The sequence below is a fragment of the Lipotes vexillifer genome, unplaced genomic scaffold (assembly GCF_000442215.2).
Source record: "Lipotes vexillifer unplaced genomic scaffold, Lipotes_vexillifer_v1.1 scaffold235, whole genome shotgun sequence".
NCBI lineage: Eukaryota > Metazoa > Chordata > Mammalia > Artiodactyla > Lipotidae > Lipotes > Lipotes vexillifer.
This window is the reverse complement of record NW_006791020.1, coordinates 204,904-210,834: the sequence shown is the minus strand read 5'-3', so window position 1 is coordinate 210,834 and position 5,931 is coordinate 204,904.

Here is a 5,931-nt window from a genome sequence, read left to right as displayed (position 1 = left end):
CTGCTGAACATTTTGACAAGAATGTATTTATCAAAAGATCATGAAATTCCACCACTTAATGAAACCTCAGCAATCAATCTAACCACTTAATTGTTAATTGAAGCCCCTCTACCATTATTCAAGCTGTTATTATCTACATAAATCATCCATTACCAAGCTACTCTAAAATGGTTATTTTCAGTTTTTGCAGGGTCTTCCACTTATATATATTTGTATGGTTACTGAAGTAAAAATAAAATATTTTTCTACTATTATTCAACATTGAATTAGGATCATTATTCCATATTATTACACAGTTTTTGTAATTTTCATTTGAATGCCTGCATGATAATCATTGTTTTGCTCTACCTTAAATTACTAAATCATTCCTGTAATTTTGGACATGCACAACCACCCCACTTAATAGATGAAGAAACTGAGGCCAGGACTAGTATTTCATGCTTTGGTGCATCATTTGGTATTTGTAAAAGATAAGATCATGATAGAAGATAGATATGTGCTGAAAATTTAGGGGACTGGTCAACAGACAAGGAAACATGGCTCACTCTTTTTTTAATTTTTTAATTTAATTTAATTTATTTTTTATACAGCAGGTTCTTATTAGACATCAATTTTAGACACATCAGTGTACACATGTCAATCCCAATTGCCCAATTCAGCACACCACCATCCCCACCCTGCCACAGCTTTCCCCGCTTGGTGTCTATATGTTTGTTCTCTACATCTGTGTCTCAACTTCTGCCCTGCAAACCGGTTCATCTGCACCATTTTTCTAGGTTCCACATACATGCGTTAATATACAATATTTATTTTTCTCTTTCTGACTTACTTCACTCTATATGACAGTCTCTAGATCCATCCACATCTCAAAATATGACTCAATTTAATTCCTTTTTATGCTTGAGTAATATTCCATTGTATATATGTACCACAACTTCTTTATCCATTCATCTGTCAATGAGCATTTAGGTTGCTTCCATTGTATAGCTTCCATTGACCTGGCTATTGTAAATAGTGCTGCAATGAACATTGGGGTGCATGTGTCTTTTGAAATTATGGTTTTCTCTGGGTATATGCCCAGTAGTGGGATTGCTGGGTCATATGGTAATTCTATTTTTCATTTTTTAAGGAACCTCCATACTGTTCTCCATAGTGGCTGTATCAGTTTACATTCCCACCAACAGTGCAAGAGGGTTCCCTTTTCTCCACACCCTCTCCAGCATTTGTTGTTTGCAGATTTTCTGATGATGTGCATTCTAACTGGTGTGAGGTGATACCTCATTGTAGTTTTCATTTCCATTTCTCTAATAATTAGTGATGTTGAGCAGCTTTTCATGTGCTTCTTGGCTATCTGTATGTCTTCTTTGGAGAAATGTCTATTTAGGTCTTCTGCCTATTTTTGGATTGGGTTTTTTGTTTCTTTGATATTGAGCTGCATGAGATTTTTATATATTTTGGAGATTAATCCTTTGTCCGTTGATTCATTTGCAAATATTTTCTTCCATTCTGAGGGTTGTCTTTTCATCTTGTTTATGGTTTCCTTTGGTGTGCAAAAGCTTTAAGGTTTCATTAGGTCCCATTTGTTCATTTTTGTGTTAATTTCCATTACTCTGGGAGGCAGATCAAAAAAGATCTTGCTGTGATTTATGTCAAAGAGTGTTCTTCCTTTGTTTTCCTCTAAGAGTTTGATAGTGTCCAGTCTTACATTTAGGTCTTTAATCCATTTTGAGTTTATTTTTGTGTATGGTGTTAGGAGGTGTTCTAATTTCATTCTTTTACATGTAGCTATACAGTTTTCCCAGCACCACATATTGAAGATACAGCCTCTTCTCCATTGTATATCCTTGTTTCCTTTGTCATAGATTAGTTGACCATAGGTGTGTGGGTTTATCTCTGGGCTTTCTATCTTGTTCCATTGATCTATATTTGTTTTTGTGCCAGTATCATACTGTCTTGATTACTGTAGCTTTGTAGTATAGTCTGAAGCCAGGGAGTCTGATTCCTCCAGCTCCATTTTTTTCCCCCCAAGACTGTTTTGGCTATTTGGGGTCTTTTGTGCCTCCATACAAATTTTAAGATTTTTTCTTCTAGTTCTGTAAAAAATTCCATTGGCTATTTGATAGGGATTGCATTGAATCTGTAGATTGCTTAGGATAGTATAATCATTTTCACAATATTGATTCTTCCAATCCAAGAACATAGTGTATCTCTCCATCTATTGATATCATCTTTAATTTCTTTCATCAGTGTCTAATAGTTTTCTGCATAAAGGTCTTTTGTCTCCCTAGGTAAGTTTATTCCTAGATATTTTATTCTTTTTCTTGCAGTGGTAAATGGGAGTGTTTCCTTAATTTCTCTTTCAGATTTTTCATCATTAGTGTATAGGAATGCAAGAGATTTCTGTGCATTAATTTTGTATCCTGCAACTTTACCAAATTCATTCATTAGCTCTAGTAGTTTTCTGATGACATTTTTAGGATTCTCTTTGTATAGTATCATGTCATCTGCAAACAGTGACAGTTTTACTTCTTCTTTCCCAATTTGTATTTCTTTTATTTCTTTTTATTCTCTGATTGCCGTGGCTAGAACTTCAAAAACTATGTTGAATAATAGTGGTGAGAGTAGATATCCTTGTCTTGCTCCTGATCTTAGAGGAAATGGTTTCAGTTTTTCACCATTGAGAATGATGTTTGCTGTGAGTTTGTTGTATATGGCCTTTATTATGTTGAGGTAGGTTCCCTCTATGCCCACTTTCTGTAGTTTTTATCATAAATGATTGCTGCATTTTGTCAAAATATTTTTCTGCATCTATTGAGATGATTGTATGTTTTTTATTCTTCAATTTGGTAATATGGTGTATCACATTGATTGATTTGCATATACTGAATAAACCTTGCATCCCTGGGATAAATCCCACTTGATCATGGTGTATCATTCTTTTAATGTGTTGTTGGATTTTGTTTGCTAGTATTTTGTTGAGTATTTTTGCATCTATATTCATCAGTGATATTGTAATTTTCTTTTTCTGTAGTATCTTTGTCTGGTTTTGGTATCAGGGTGATGGTGGTCTCACAGAATGAGTTTGGGAGTTTTTCTTCCTCTACAAGTTTTTGGAAGAGTTTGAGAAGGCTGGGTGTTAGCTCTTCTCTAAATGTTTGATAGAATTCACCTGTGAAGCCATCTGATCCTGGACTTTTGTTTGTTGGAAGATTTTAAATCACAGTTTCAATTTCATTACTTGTGATTTGTCTGTTTATATTTTGTATTTCTTCCTGGCTCAGTCTTGGAAGGTTATACATTGGAAGAATTTGTGCATTTCTTCCAGGTTTTCCATTTTACTGGCACAGAGTTGCTTGTAGTAGTCTCTTAGGATGATTTGTATTTCTGTGGTGTCTGTTGTAATTTCTCCTTTTTCATTTCTAATTTTATTGATTTGAGTCTTCTCCCTCTTTTTCTTGTTGAGTCAGGCTAATTGTTTATCAATTCTGTTTATCTTCTCAAAGAGCCAGCTATTAGTTTTATTGATCTTTGCTATTGTTTTCTTTGTTGCTATTTCAGTTATTTCTGCTCTGATCTTCATGATTTGTTTCCTTCTGCTAACTTTGGCTTTTGTTTGTTCTTCTATCTCTAGTTCCTTTAGGTGTAAGGTTAGATTGTTTACTTTAGATTTTTCTTGTTTCTTGAGGTAGGCTTGTATAGCTATAAACTTCCCTCTTAGAACTGCTTTTGCTTCATTCCATAGGTTTTGGATCATGGTGTTTTCATTGTCATTTGTCTCTAGGTATTTTTTGATTTCCTCTTTTGATTTCTTCAGTGATCTCTTGGTTATGTAGTAACGTATTGTTTAGCCTCCATGTGTTTGTGTTCTTTTCCTTGTAAATCATTTCTAATCTCATAGTGTTGTGGTCAGAAAAGATGCTTGAAATGATTTCAATTTTCTTAAATTTACTGAGGCTTAATTTGTGACCCAAGATGTGATCTATCCTGGAGAATGTTGTGTGCACTTGAGAAGAAAGTGTAATCTGTTTTTGGGTGGAATGTCCTATAAATATCAATTAAATCTACCTGCTCTTTTGTGTCATCTAAAGCTTGTGTTTCCTTATTAATTTTCTGCTTGGATGATCTGTCCATTGGTGAAAGTGAGGTGTTAAAGTCTCCCACTATTATTGTGCTACTGTTGATTTCCTTTTATATAGCTGTTAGCAGTTGCCTTAAGTATTGAGGTGCTCCTATGTTGAGTGCCTATATATTTATAATTGTTATAACTTCTTCTTGGATTGATCCCTGATAATTATGTAATGTCCTTCCTTGTCTCTTGTAACATGTTTTATTTTAAAGTCTATTTTATCTGATATCAGTATCGCTACTCCAGCTTTCTTTTGATTCCCATTTGCATGGAACATCTTTTTCCATCCCCTCACTTTCGGTCTGTATGTGTCCCTAGGCCTGAAGTGGGTCTCTTATAGACAGCATATAGATAGGTCTTGTTTTTGTATGCATTTATCAAGCCCGTGTGTTTTGGCTGGAGCATTTAATTCATTCACGTTTAAGGTAATTATCAATATGTATGTTCCTATGACCATTTTCTTAATTGTTTTGGGTTTGTTGTTTTAGGTCCTTTTCTTCTCTTGTGTTTTCCACTTAATGAAGTTCCTTTAGCATTTGCTGTAGAGCTGGTTTGGTTGTGCTGAATTCTTTTAGCTTTTTCTTGTCTGTAAAGCTTTTGATTTCTCCATCGAATCTGAATGAGATCCTTGTTGGGTAGAGTAATCTTGGTTGCAGTTTCTTCCCTTTCATCACTTTAAGTACATCGTGCCACTCCCTTCTGGCTTGTAGAGTTTCTGCTGTGAAATCAGCTGTTAACATTATGGGAGTTTCCTTGTATGTTATTTGTCATTTTTCCCTTGCTGCTTTCAATAATTTTTCTTTGTCTTTAATTTTTGCCTATTTGATTACTATGTGTCTCGGCATGTTTCTCCTTGGGTTTATCCTGTATGGAACTTGCTGTGCTTCCTGGACTTGAGTGGCTATTTCCTTTCCCATGTTAGGGAAGTTTTCAACTATAATCTCTTCAAATATTTTCTCTGGTCCTTTCTCTCTGTCTTCTCGTTCTGGGATCCCTATAATGCGAATGTTGCTGCATTTAATGTTGTCCCAGAGGTTTCTTAGGCTGTCTTCAGTTCTTTTCATTCTTTTTTCTTTACTCTTTCTGCAGCAGTGAATTCCACCATTCAGTCATCCAGGTTACTTATCCATTCTTCAGCCTCAGTTACTCTGCTATTGATTACTTCTAGTGAAGTTTTCATTTCAGTTATTGTATTGTTCATCTCTGTTTGTTTGTTCTTTAATTCTTCTAGGTCTTTGTTAAACAGTTCTTGCATCTTATCGATCTTTGCCTTCATCCTTTTTCTGAAGTCCTGGATCATTTTCATTATCATTATTCTGAATTATTTTTCTGGAAGGTTGCCTATCTGCACTTCATTTAGTTGTTTGTCTGGGGTTTTATCTTGTTCCTTCATCTGGTACCTAGCCCTCTGTCTTTTCATATTGTCTATCCTCTGAATGTGGTTTTTGTTCCACAGGCTGCAGGATTGTAGTTCTTCTTGCTTCTGCTGTCTGCCTTCTGGTGGATGAGGCTATCTAAGAGGACTGTGTAAGTTTCCTCATGGGAGGGACTGGTGGTGGGTACAGCTGACTGTTGTTCTCATGGGCAGAGCTCAGCAAAACTTTAATCTGCTTGACTGTTGATGGGTGGGGCTGGGTTCCCTCCCTGTTGGTTGTTTGGTCTGAGGCAACCCAACATTGGATCCTACCTGGGCTCTTTGTTGGAGCTAATGGTAGACTCTGGGAGGGCTCATGCCAAAGAGTACTTCCCAGAACTTCTGTTGACAGTGTCCTTGTCCCCATGGTGACATGGCTCACTCTTTTCTC